We start from the raw sequence: 14,362 nt of genomic DNA, 5'->3' as shown, positions 1-14,362 counted from the left end.
CGGAACATGCTCCGGCAACTTTGTACCTTTACACATTGCAATTTACTCTTTTAACTGCCGGGAAATGCAGTCTAATCGTCGAACCTGTTGCCGGGATCCTTTAATATGCTATTACGTAATCTTGGTTAATGATATGATTAAGATAAACGCCGTGTAAAGGAAGGATTTGCAAATAGACTCGCATCAAATTATACAAAATAAAAATGTCTCATTTTTTGAGGCATGGGGTGTAGTATTCCTAACATAACACTCAAAGAATAAAAGCTTTGTTCGGATAAAACCAGCTGTTTACTTATTCGCATGTTTTTTAATGAATTATAAGTCTCTTGTGTAAATTGTGTTTCGACTTGATAACTTTTCGAGAATCGAAGGAAGAAATAATGATTAAGTTGCAAACGAGTCATTCCGTTCCGCCCAATCGTTTTGCTTTTCTACCGGAAATTTCAACCATAGATTTAAACTTTCTCGTGACATCGATCGTAAATATTGCAAATATATGTGACATTTAACGGTAGAGCTGTAAATTACGTTATTGATAACGATATCCAACTGGCTAGACGTCTGTTCAGCCTTTGATCTTTCTCTTCTATCCGTATAGCCATATTGTCGGCATTATTTATATCCTACGCGTGATTTATCGACCTGTCGTTTGTATGTTCCATGACGCAAGTTTGAATAACTTTGAATGTCTTTGTCCTCTAGGGGTTGAAGCAAGCGAATCGTTGAAGGTACTCTAATGTGGAATACAAAAGCTTCACAAATTGCGATATTAACAATAAATACGCGAAGTTCTTGCGTACCTCTAAAATCATTAAAATCAATACTGGAATTCAAAAATAAGGATTCTAATTAAACTAATTAATTCTTATACACGACAAAACGTAATTTTGATAGACCTTTAGGAACACAAATTATTTTTGTCATCGATTTGAAGATAATCTAACCCCTAACTAAAAAAATTGACAAAAAAGAATTGCTTCTAAATTAATTAAACAAATGGAGTTTCTCAACATTCCCTGGAAAAGTTAAATTCCTGGATAAAAAATGAACAATTTACCAATCCTCACTATTTTCAATATACTTTTTATCTCTCCAATACAGACACTATCTACAAAAAGAATACGCGTCAAATATTGGTACAAAACTACATTCCACGAACATACACTCAAAATCAAAAGTAACCCGCGGCAATGCATTCCCGCGTTAAACATTAAGATTAACCTATAAACACATTTCAGACTCCACGCCCGCTAAATTCTAAAGGTAAACCAGATTTCCACGTAATCTATCAGGCATCAATAAACTTCACGCAAACACGTCCATCCATCAGAGAACACAGTTTCCCCGATCTCCCGAATTAATCCTTGAAAGGGTTGCACAATAAACAAAGTGCGTACCCGATAAACCTATGCAACTCGCGGAAGAAGCTAAGTCGTAAACACGTGGAACCGAAAAATCGGTGCTTAAAACTGAAAAGCAAGCAGGTCCCAGACGCGTGGTCTAACGAACGGCACTCGGGAGCCAAGCGAGACTTACGTTCACCTCGGCAACGAAACCGTAAATCGATAACAGTCGTCCTAGGTACCAGTTACATAATATCGAGCCGAGGCACGGGCACAGTATCCATTAATTAATTGGCATTATGCGCAAGATAGCGTACCATCTCCCTTCATCTCGCTGCCTCCTTTCTAGGGCTTTTTCCCTTCCCCTACCGCTTTAGTCCCTCTCCTACCACTGGCCCTGCCCCCCGCGCTTCTGTCACAGTGTCTCCCACGCGTCTCCATCTATGTCACCCCTCTCTCCCCATTCGGCGTGTTTCACTTCCCTACCCCTTTTCGGGCGTCTGTGCCTGGTCTCTCTCCTTCGCTCCCCCCCTCACTCTCTGTCTCTCTCTGTCGCGCGCCGAACCACTTTCCCTCCCTGACGTCCATTAGAATATTAATGCGAATTGATGCACACGTGTCATTACCGTAATGAGTTGGTTGGTGCTGTCCATGGGTGTACAAAGTGTCGTCTGAAAAGCAATCACGAAATTGCGGGTGTCTCTCCGTACCATTCCTCTCCGGCTCCCTCCCTTGTCCTCGTACTCCTCTTCATCTGGTTCTCCCGTGTTACCTCCTCTCCGCGCGCGGCTCTCGCCCGCGCCATCAGCGTTTCTCTTTCATTCCGTAGTTCCCAGCGAATTTAAGTAACCGTGGCTGGATAGCCATGACTCGGGCTTCAGGAACGTCTTCGAGATACCTGGATAGGTCCTTCTTGAAGAAGATACGCGTCATATGTTTAGACAGTCTGAGAACTGTAGATCTTTAGAGTATCTCGGTTTTCATCGGAGCCATTGCTTTTGGGGTAAGAGGAGCGCGAATCTTTGCAGAGGCTCTTCAAATTAGATAATTCGCATCTCTTTTTTGTTGCATTTTAAACGATTACAGCGAGTTTTTTATGCTAATCGGGTATGGCATTCAACCGGGTTTTAGAGTTAACAGGTAATCGCTTGATTTCGAAGGTCGCGCGGTTATGGTACCTGCAGAAGTATGAAACGCGATGAAATAAAGTTCACTGGAATGTAATAAAGCTTTTACGTTATTATCGAGGTACAAGGATCATGTGGGAAAGAAACAGATTCTATTTAACTCGAGTTTTTGCGCGCCGGCTCACGAGAGTTTGAACTCGCATAAAAATCCGCGAATTGAGTCGGAATAAAGTACTGACATTCATTTATTAATATTTAACTCTTTGGGTAAACGTTGGTTCACAATGAACATAAAACTTTTTTTATTCTAGCAAAATGGTAGACCGCGGATCCGTACGGCAAATTCTTACTTTCGAGGGTTATTTCATAAAAATCGAAGCAACCGAGGAATTTTTTTCATCGACGAGAAAATTCTTTGCAACGTAATTAAAGTACTGTATTGCATTTCGCAAACTTGAAAATATTCGTAGCCCTTAAAGTATTAACGATAAAGTATCACGATTTCACGAGTAAAACTGAGAGCAGATGAAAACCAGATTTGATTTTGTGAGTGAGAAAACCGCGGTGACTTACGTCTCGTCAACTCGACGTCTCGGTATCGTTGCCGGAACACCGAAAGACCTTTTTGCCGAACCGGTCGAACGCTGGTCCTGTGCACGAGACTTAGCAGCCATGACGAGACAATATTGGTTTACGAGGACTTTATTGTCTTAATCCTGGTCGTTGCGGTACTCGTCCATTCAGCCTTGCCGCTTCGCTGTTTTATGGACGATTAAGGGGAACGGGTTGCGCTCCGAAGGGTATGTGTTTTTTTTCCTTGGCTATTGAACCTTCGACCAAGGACCAGTTAACCCTCTTGTGGTATTGTTTCGAGGAGCGAACCCCGGGCCGCGATTTGATTTTAGGTGATTGTTTGCCGTGCTGCGCGGGACACCGGATTTTTAAAGAGCTGTTGCTCGTTCCGGGGGTGGTTCTTTGTAATAGTAATTGTTACGAGAGGTTGGGAACTAGTTCCTGTGAACTCTTGTTTGTAAATTCTTTATGAAGGATTAATAGCAGCCAATGAACGTCAACGGATTCATTGTGCAACTATTCACCTGTGTTTCTTGTATTTCCGAAGAAAGTTATTTTTAATGTGAATACTGCTTCGTAATACTTAAGAAATCAATTAATAGATCCATATTATTGACAGCAGGCAATGCAATATATACCGATTGCGTAAGGACTTGCTAGAATTTCATTCACTCAAGAAACAAACACATAAATATTCGAAATGTGTATAAATTTCGTTCATTAGGTTCTCAAAGTTTCAAATAAAACGAATTCAGAAAATTTCTACAATCTCGTGACTACGGTTCTCACCTTTCCCACGGAAGGGTTGAACCCGTCAACGCAACAATGCGGTAAAAAACGACGCAAAACCACAGCCGGTTAATTTACACTGGAAACACGGAACAGAAGCGGCGGTCGTACAAAGTATCTAAAAGCGTAGATCGTAATCGGGGCCGTGCGCGTCGATATTTTTCAAGGATCGGTTAGGCGAGAGGAGGAGAATTCCTTGATCGAAAAATCGAAAATCGCGACGACGGGCGTTCCGGCAAGACGCTGGATGTCGGCGAGACGGGCTGTAAAGCGATCGTTAGAGAGTACGGGCCATGGTATATACGATCGTATCGGCGGCTAATGGACGTACAATTAACGTGCCGCGCATCTGCGATTGGATCTCCGTCAAACGGCGATAAATTAAGTTAATTAGCTCGTTACACGTATCACCCGGTGGCTCTGGGAACGGTTTGACGAATGTGACGCTCGTTAATCGTCCGCCGACTCGCTCGCTCGCTCGCCTGCTCGATTTCCTTCGGCTGAGAGCCTGCCTTTCGTCATTCGCCATCCTCTCCGACTTCTTCAAGGCTGGACTCCGCCATTCAGTCCGCCGAGAAAACGTTCCTTCCACCTCGATGGACTTTCCTCCAGCGTAATTCGGAATTCGCTCGACCCGATTTGCGTATCTGATTCGCCAATCAAGTTTTCCGTTGTCCCCTGTAAACTGGAGCAATGATTTCTTTCAAGACTGTTATTTATAGAATGATCGTCGAGGTCCGTTTTCATGTTGCACAGATATGGAGGATAGAATGGGTTTAATCGTGTAATTGAATTTAGCAACCCTCTTTTCCTGTATTATCGAATAATGTATCTGGAGGAAATTTTTAAATTGAATTTGTAAGCGTGAAGATTCTTGTGGGTGTTGTGCTTTTATAGCGAACGTACGTCTACAATGGGTAGACTGTTTTCTTCAGTTTTTAACATATTGATGAATACCAACTAGTTTCGAGGGTAACTCACATCGGTTTCTAGGAATTTGCGAAATACGGGTATTAGATGTACAGGAAAGTTCGATAATTATGAACATTTCCAAGATGAGACGTCAAACGATTGGCGCCAGTATGATGTCATCATCACAATGTTAGCGATGGGATATAGGAGATGCTTTTATTGGCTTCTTAATAACGAATCTGTTGATTTCAATCAGATTAGGTTATTATAGCCATGATTAATGGTGGAGAATTTAATCCTTCATTTGTTGGATCTCCGTGCAACATTAAGTATGTTGCGTGTAATTTTCTTATCGTTGAACCTAGCCAACAATTTTTTTTCCGTATCTAATAATTAATTTACGTGCTATGATATAAAATAGAAAAAGTGAATTGGAGTTCAGGAGCTGACACAATGTAAAGAATTGTTTGTACAATTGTTTTGCGCATAAATCAATTTTTAGTAATAAAGATTTATAACATATACAATTGAATATAAGATTAAATAACTGCGATGAAATATTTGTTATAAATTCCTAATAATTTATGCAAATAAAATACTCAGTTATATACTAACAATTCATTGAAAGCTCCAGTGTTAGAATGAGAACTGTTATTCAAACGAAACACTGACAGCAACGCTCTCCACGCGAGGGAGCGTTTACAATGGACCTACTATGCACGATCAATAAATGCTACGAGTATAGAACCCATTAATATTTCGTTTCATCTGCTGGTGAAAGCAATATGGCTAATAGTAACACATTAGACGCTGGCTAATAGTCTCAACTTATTGTTGTTTTCTTATTGATTTTTATTTGATAGCTTCAAGTCTTATTAATTCTCACTATAATTGAAGCTTTTATTTATGCAACATACACATCTCGAAACAACAATAATACAAAATTCTTAGTTTTACAGCATGACCCTTACAGTACTCCTTAATAATATCATTCTTCTCATCTCTCATTTTATGTTACTTTCCCTCATAATTCCATTTCTCAAAATATATTCCTTAAAACTTGAATTTGCAAGAAGACCCCAATCCACTTCTACTATTTTCGCCGCAATTACACTGGAGTCCACTAACAAACTGCGATCACTAGATTCGTCAGTGCCCCGGGTCGCCATCGTACAAGTTATCCACATAGTTATTTACCGGCCCTTCGCGCGAGCACATTCTATTTGATTAACGGGTGAGAGAAAAATAAGAGGAGCGAGCAAAAAAGGAAAGAAGAACGAACACAAAAAAAAACAGAAAACGACCGCTAGTTCCGAGCATAAAGCGGGGCTCGGAAAATGGTACGACCTTACGCGCGGCCCGCTTAATGGTTAATAATTATCCGGCACGGCCTGGAGAGCACGTAACGATGTTTATCTTCGGGCCCATTCCAGCTTCGAACTTCTATTACTAAATAAAAGATCCTTTCACCTCGATAACTGGGCGGGCAGAGTTGTGCCCGTGGGGCAGGGGGCCGCGGCGGCCGCGGCTCGCGCGCGAGCGAGCGAGCGAGCGAGCGACTCGCCTCTGAAATTATCGAGCGTGTCCGTAAAATCCTACGATTCCCCGTCGTTAATGAGTAATTAGCGCTCGAGCGGCAATTAGCGCGACTGGTGGGTGAACGGCGGTCGACGGGGTTGGAAGCGAAAGGCGATGGGGATCGGAGGGGGCGAAAAATATTCCGAAAAATAGGCGGTCGAAAGCCGAGTCCCCGACTGCGGGGCGCTTAATCCACGAGGAAGGATGCATGGAGTGGCGCTCGTGTGCCTCGTAATTAGTTGGAATCGACGAATCGGAAGGAAAAGGAAAAAGGGAAGGCGGAAAACAAAAGGGTAGAAAGGAAACGAAAGAAAAAAAGGAGGGAACAGAGCGTGGGGGACGGAGAGGTGGGGACGAACAAGAGAGGAGCGCGTTCTTGTTTATACGGCTGGAGAGAACTCGGTCTTGGCTCAGGCTAGCTCGCTCGCGCGCGTCCAGTAACATCGGCCGAAATTTTAATTAATCCGGAGAGCTTATTAGTTCGAGTGCCGACAAGGACCGGGCAGGATCGAGGAGGGGCCGAGAACAATTTCCAAGTTGGTCGAGGTGCGCGGGGGATGAAAACGGTCGGGTGCATGGTGGCAGTGGTGGTGGTAGTGGCGGTGGTGGTGGGGTTCGGGGGTAGCTGCGTTTCTCCTACAATCGAGCTCGAGAACGGGAGATAGAGGAACAGGGGCAGGGTGAAAAAAGGCCTCCGGTTGGAAAAGCGACGTGATACAAAACAGACGCGGCCGCGTCCGATAAGCCTCGCTATATTTCCGTTCCTATTACCCGACAACTTTCGAGCACCTTTTCGAGTTCTTTCGGTGGATAACGACGTTGGCTTTTTGCCTGGGGCGCCCCGCGGTCATGCGTGAGCACCACAGCGTACGATCGTCGACATTGTGGGATTGAAGGGAAGAAATTCGAGAATTGTTTTTTGTTGATTGAAATATTGCTGTTTACGGAGTTTTGCGTTTCTGATCGAATGTAAGGAACATCAAGTTGGTAGGATTAGTAATGGTTTTATTGTAAAATTATATTCTACTATTCATATTATAGTATGTTTATCTTGAATTTGGACCTTTTTTGGTTTTAATTGTTCCATTTGCACCACTGTGCGTGTTGTACTGAAATTTGACAGACAAGTGGTTCGGTAACGCACAAATTTGGTTGTCATTGGATACAGAGCAGAGGAGAAATGAAGAAGACGAGATTGATTAATTGGATACTTTGTGTTTTCTCGGCGGAAGTTATTGTCAGATTGCGAACGTTTCAGTAGATCCGCGGTTTTCAGCTAGTTATTAAAATTGGCAAGTAAACGGATATTTATTTCCTTTATTAAGGATTTTATTGCGTTTGGAATGTAAAGTAAGAAATCTATAAAATTTTATTGTCGCTTTTACTGCATTATATGGAATGCATAAAATCTGCAGTGTGGTAATTAGTAGGACAAGATACAGTATAATTAAAACTTTAATAATAATAAAACGTCTTTATTACAGCGGTGGAAAAAATATACAAATGCTCAGAAAGGGATATACGCTCTTTACCAGACATGTTGGTGTAAAAAGAGAAACGAGGTCGCGATAATATTTAACAATGCATCGTAACGCGCATATTTATGAGCACGTAAGGTGGTGTAACTGATAATTAGCAAATATGCAAATATGTAAAATACAAGAAATCGTTCGCTTTCAACTTCTACATTAATGAATCTATCTATCTCCCTTCATTCTTCTTCCAGTAAAATGATCTGAGAAAATGTCAATTTGTACGAAGATCCACCGTCCACTAATAGTAATTCAATCAAAAATCTTCTTCATTTACGATCCTCAACAATATCTACATCATTCCCCCATACTACAACCCGTAAACATTCATACTTGCAAAAACATTCACACTCCAATTTATATTACAGTTTCAAAATTTTACTACATTCTTCGATCACGCGAAATCACAACCTGCCCAGAGAAATAATCTTATATCTCACGACAAATCGTCCAAATTAATTTCATTTTCGTCCAAGTGATGCCATCGTCGTTCGAGTTTCTCACCCCTGAATCCTGTCCCCCGAACCTTTGTCCCCCCCCCCCCCCCCCCACTGGCCCGAAATTTTCCATAGGCCTTTGAATGACATTTCAATCCAGGATTGAATATCGCAGCTGCCATTGCTAATGCTCTATTATTTCCTGTTTCGCAAGCGAACAGCTACAGGATGCGCGAATGCACCCTCGATGTACGCGCGTACAGGCTCCATTCCTCATCCCCCGCGACCGTCTCACCCTCCCGCCCCGGCAACCCCTTGCACTCTCAATTTCCTCGACTTCCTTTGTCCCTTTTCCTTGTTGCTTTACCTTTTACCGTTGCCTCTTCGCCTCTATTTACTGTCCCTTTCATTCCACCGCGATTTAACTACTCGAGATCTGAAGGAAACCGTCGATACTTGAGGGATTGGGCTGAGCCGGCGGCCACCCCCTGCAACAATTTTTGAACAGCGACTTTTATTTCTCGCACACAAAACGAACGGTGAAATTGCGTGTACTTTTACTCGTAGAAACGTCGGATTATTTATTTCCATTTCCCTGTGACTTCACGTTTCGAGAACAGTTCGATGCTCAACGATTCGAAGGAGATAACATCCCCTGCGAATATTTTATTGTTCCAATTTAGTACGATTGTACGAGGAATAGTAATTTTCTATGTTCGTATTTACGTGTTTGTGTGTTTTATTCGTATGTATATCAAGTGAAAGCTCTAATTACAGTATTCTCTTTTACTGCAGAATTTGTGAGAGGTAAATTATTAAATGATCAACCATTTTGTTCTATTCGTGAAACAGAAAATAATTGAGATGGAAATTACGTTATATATCAGTAATGGAAAGTTATAATATCTCTGTTTCAAAACGATAAAGATCTGAAGAAATTCGTGAGAAATCAAACATTCTATCGTAAGGAAATCTTTGATTCCAGTTTTCGCTTTCCCAAATATGCGACAAGTATTCGTCACCGTTGCACGACGCCTATATACTCGGTACATATTTACGCACCATAAATATTCAAACTTTGGTAATTCGAGTCACGTACAGGCAACGAGAATTAGCAGCTCAAACTTCGGCCAATATCTGGCTGTACCTATAGCAACGGTGAAAGAATCGAATTTCCCTCGCTGGCTCAGTGCTCCTCCTCCTCCTCCCCCCCCTTTCTCCCGACGTTATTAAGACTGGAGCAAGATCTCACTATTATCAGCCAGATCTGCGATACGACGAGCAGGATATTGATGCGTCTATAACGAAGTCAATGAAACTTAGAGAACGAACGTTAATTGCATAATCGTGAGTGCCACTCCACTTCCTTCGCGGAAGCACGCGAAAATGAAGTTGCAGAGTCAGGGTAAAACCTGAAATGCCCTTGTTAGTCAACATACACCGGTGCTCAAATATAATTGATCACTTGCTCGACAAACAGTGAGCTCGATAAAAAAGAAACGCAAACGGATATTCGAGCTGTTATTTTCATGCGCGCAATTGCAATCAACTGGTGAAATAGAAACAATACAACAATCGGCTGCGTTATTTTTTAACCTTTTATTTTTTAAATCGGTTTAAGCTGTAAATAATACAAACTGATTGCGATTTTCATGCATTCCCAGCATCGACGATTATTCGAAATACAGAAGAAAGGAGGACCATTAAAGAAAACTTAATAAGATTTTTATTTCACTTTTCACTTCGTAAAAGCATGAACACACTTCTTGCCCGCGATTGCCGCGTTTATTGTGTACGTTCGTAAAACGTGTCTTGTAATATTTACGGCTACAAAAATAATAATTAGCGAGAAAAAAGTGTAATGTACAACATATGCTATAAAGAGCAACACATACGTCCGTTTAAAAAATATATAATCAAAAAGAGGTAGAATGCCCCTTCTTGCAGTAAATTATCAAAATGGCTTATGAAAAAAGTCTCTTGTAACTGGCCCACCCCTTCCTCAAATACATTAACAGAGAAAATGAACTTCCATTCGATTCTTCGTTTTACAAAATAATTGAAAAAAGTCTCCGTCGTCATCGACAAACGTCAACGTTCACAGGCACTTTTCCGTACTTCAAATAAACTCAAACTAATCAAACTGTTATCCGCCGCGTAAACGGCCTCGATAAATAAATAATAATAATAATAACGATAAATTAAAAATGATCCGAGGCTACATCAAGTTTAATGTCGTCCCGCGATACGCCGCTATTCGCTAGATCTTTACGGCAAAATAAACGCGTAAACGTCCCGTGTCTGCTCATTACATTTTCTCATCGAACACGTCCCATCCGCTCGAATCGTGTTCGGTGCACACGCACATGCGCGAGCGCGCGCGCGAAACCGCAGCCGCGTAAGCTGAGAACCGACAAATGTCGGAAGCCACGAGCGATCGAGGAGCAACGTCATGCCGGATTGCATCTGCTGAAAGGAGCTCTTTTCGTTATTCCCGCGGAGGCAGATGTAAAACGCGGGGTGAGGGGACGTCGAGACACTGGGGATAAGGGAGAGCATGCATCTCCATGGAACAGGGAAGGACGGTGATGGTGAAAGGGAGGGAAGCGAACGGGAGAGAAAGATGGATATGGAAAGGGTGAAGGAGAAATATGAGAAACAGAGAAAGAGGAATAAGCAAAGGAGAGAAGAAGAGAAAAGTGAATAAAGTAGAAAGAGGAAAAAGCAAAAAAGAGAGAATGAGAATATAGGAAAGAAGAGAAAGAGTGAAAGAGGGAAAAGAAAAAGAGGAAGATAGAGCAAGGGCGAAGGAAAGAGATGGAAGGAGGAAGGGGAGAACGGAGAGGAAAAAGAAAACGAGAAGAGGAAAAAGAGACGAACAAAATTGTATTAAGTGACATGGACAAAGCAGAGAAGGAGAAAAAAAGAGCAAAAGAGAGAGAGAGAGAGAGTGAGAGAGGAATAGAGTGGTGAGCGAAAGGGGAGTGTGGAAAAAGAGAAACAGTGGTTAGAAAGGGTGGCTTCGGGCGTGGGGCACGGCGTAACGGGGAGGGAGGAAGTCCTCACTCTTTAAGGACTTCGGTCCTTTGTCGTCGCTGGGCAAATTAATTCGATGAAGGCACGTTAAGGATCCTGTTCTCTCTCCGTCATTCTGCGACCGGGGCGAGGGTAACAGCGAAAGAGGACCTTTTTGCCCGTGGGGGTGATCACGTGAATCCACTCGAGCATCGTTAGAGGGATTTACAATTAGCGTGTCATCGGGCTGGGGGATGCAATTAGTGCGATGCGGGTTTATTAGACGCGGGACGTGTTAGTTAGTTTCGCTTGTCATCGAATTCGACCGGTCGGGATCATTCCAAGTGACCTTCGATGATGAAACGATGATTGGAGGTACGTTGGGCTTGCGGTTTCGCTCCGCGATGGTTTTTGTTGCGGCGATTTTTCTGGTGTTCTGTGAAGTATTCTCTATCTCTATCTCTTCTCTTCTTCTTTCGTTTGAATGGCTTTGAAAATTGTAACACAATGTTATTTACTGACGTGATGTTTTTTTTTAAGGAAGGTTTAGTTTTAAATCATCTTTCACGGTTGGAAAATGATATAGGAATATTCGAAAATTTGTTGCTGCCTTGACAATTGCCATACATGGTTCTTCAATCATTTTAAATAGAGTATGTTGAGCAAGTTATAGCGGAGGGTAAAATTTTCATGACAATAGTCTCCTGCAAACAATGTAGCACAAGGAGAGCATCATCTTTAACGCCGAAGTTGTACTGTATTCTCTCTGGCTGTTAAAATGTCCCGTTGGATTTGATGCATATTATCTCGGGCTCTAGAGACTCAATACCAAGTCCCTGAACTTATACGACATGATTGAGACTCTTGAGATATCCCAGGATCTCAGGTATTCTCGCGTAAAGAGTCACGGAAAACACGTTTATGGTTGTAGAACATCAGTACCACGTTTCATAAGATCAGAGTTAGTAGTATTATCTTTCACGAGTCTTTATGAATTCCACGTCGTTAATACTAGTTTCCATAACACTTAAATTGCCCGCATTTATGCTTATGAGTCTCCGGTCGCCGGTATCGGATTTCATAAGTTTCCAGTTGTTGATATTAAATTTCATGACTCAAGATCGTTGGTGTCGAATTTGGTTCCAGAACATCAGTACCACGTTTCATAAGATCGGAGTCAGTGGCATTAATTTTCATGGCTTCTTATGAATCCCTAATCGTTAATACGGTAAGATTTCAATGATCCTGAAGTATGTGGCCGAGGTCGACGACCCGGGTAATTTTTCTGCATACTTGTAACCGCTACACAGCTTCAGTTTCATTGACGTATAATTTAGATCAATATTACATTACATAATTTTAATACTAATGTACACACACGGAAATATTTCGAATGCTTTTTCCTAAAAATTCATTTCGTATTTCATTCAATCATAACTGCGTAATATTTATTGTTATCTGTTTCTGTCCAAATCGTCCAAGTATATTCGCACGAGTCTTCGATATCGATATCGAATTTCATAAATTCCAATTTCTCGACGTCCAATTTCATGACTCAAGGAAACATCAGCATTGGAATCCGCGAGTCCCCGACACCCAGGACTCGCTTTTGAATCAATAGTATCGAATATCGCGAATCCACAGTCATTGTTCCCGAAATTCCATAAGTCCCAGTTTGTCCGGTATCAGGTTCCGTGGGTCCCCAATCCTAGATATTACGTTTCACAAGCAGATATTGTCTTCCATTCTCGTTATTGTCTCATTACACGAGGTCCCCGCGATCCCCCGTTATCGACCGGCAACATCGTCCCCATTGAATCACACGCTAATCCCGCGCCGCTTTTACATGGTCCACGACACTGGAATCATTACCACCGCTCCTCCCGGGCCCGGCCCAACAATTAAAACTCGATTGCCCGCGTAAAGTTTATATATTTTCTTCGCCTGAAATTTAATTAAACTTCGCGGCGCGACCTGAATTCAGTTAATTCAAACCTCGCTTTAATTAATTCCGCGAACAAAAACACGCCCGTGTTCCCCCGGCCCCGTTCGAAAATTGAAGAACCGATTCCCGAGGAGAGCCCGGGAATAATCTTCATCGCGCCCGAGCGCCACTGCGTACGAAACATTTGTACCACCTTTCCTTCTTTCCTTTCTTTTTTTTTTTGCTTTTCGTTTTATTTCTCGCCCGCCCTCACCAGAGAGCGACACCGACACAAAAACTTCGACACTGCTCGAAATAATCCGATACAACGCCGCTCGAGGGGAAACATCCGTTACGAGTGCGTCCCCTTTACTTTCACCTCGCGGTCCACGAAACCGAAACCGAATAATCTGAATTCACTGGGTCGCCGCGGCCCGTGGAAACACTGGATAGAGTAGCAAAGGGAGAGTGGTAAGGGTAAGAGGCCGCGGATCGAAGCGAGGGGTTGATTCGGACCAGGCGTGGGCTGCGGTAAGGAAATTAAATTGGGTCTGGTCCACAACCCAGGCCGCGATAAATCTGCAAAAAAATATGTGTTTGACAGATATTGGCCGTCTTACCCCCGCCCCATGCAATAAGCTTCCACCAACTCCATCTCCTTCTTTCAGCCAGCTTTCTTGCTTTTCTCCTTCTCAGCCACGCTTTATTCTTCCCTTGCCACCCCCATCCGTCTCCATCCACTTTTTCACCCGGCCACCTCTCCTCCCTTTCTTTCTGTAAAATTGCCATACCTCCGGGTAACAGCTGTAGCAGCCGCCCTCAGCATCTGATAAACTGATAGAAGTGACACATGCCAGGTTCTGGTCGCGCCGCGGTGGTTGCAGAATGCAGTCACTCACGTTTTTCCGCGGACAAGGACGCTGGAACGGGGTGGGCTTTTCTTTTTTCGGGATTGCAATGTCTCTGTTTCGCACGTGACCGCTCTCGAACCCGATCCGAGGAGGCTGTAAATTTGAATTTACGAACGGATTTCCCGGGGTCATGGGCGCGCCGTTCCCAGCGCGTACCGTCATTACGCTTGTAAATGACCGGGCAACGGTTTCTGCGAGCGAATTCGGACGCGGTTTTATTG

The 14,362-nt window shown here is 42.8% G+C and overlaps 1 protein-coding gene across 3 annotated transcripts in view; it reads left to right on the top strand.

Annotated features, from left to right (window-relative positions):
* LOC116430945 (uncharacterized) overlaps positions 1–14,362 on the top strand; it is a 211,816-nt gene that overhangs the window by 79,392 nt on the left and 118,062 nt on the right. The gene's annotated exons all lie outside the window — the stretch shown is intronic.

This window comes from Nomia melanderi, chromosome 5, assembly GCF_051020985.1.
Source record: "Nomia melanderi isolate GNS246 chromosome 5, iyNomMela1, whole genome shotgun sequence".
NCBI classification, from domain to species: domain Eukaryota; kingdom Metazoa; phylum Arthropoda; class Insecta; order Hymenoptera; family Halictidae; genus Nomia; species Nomia melanderi.
This window is presented reverse-complemented; position numbering and strand designations above follow the sequence as displayed.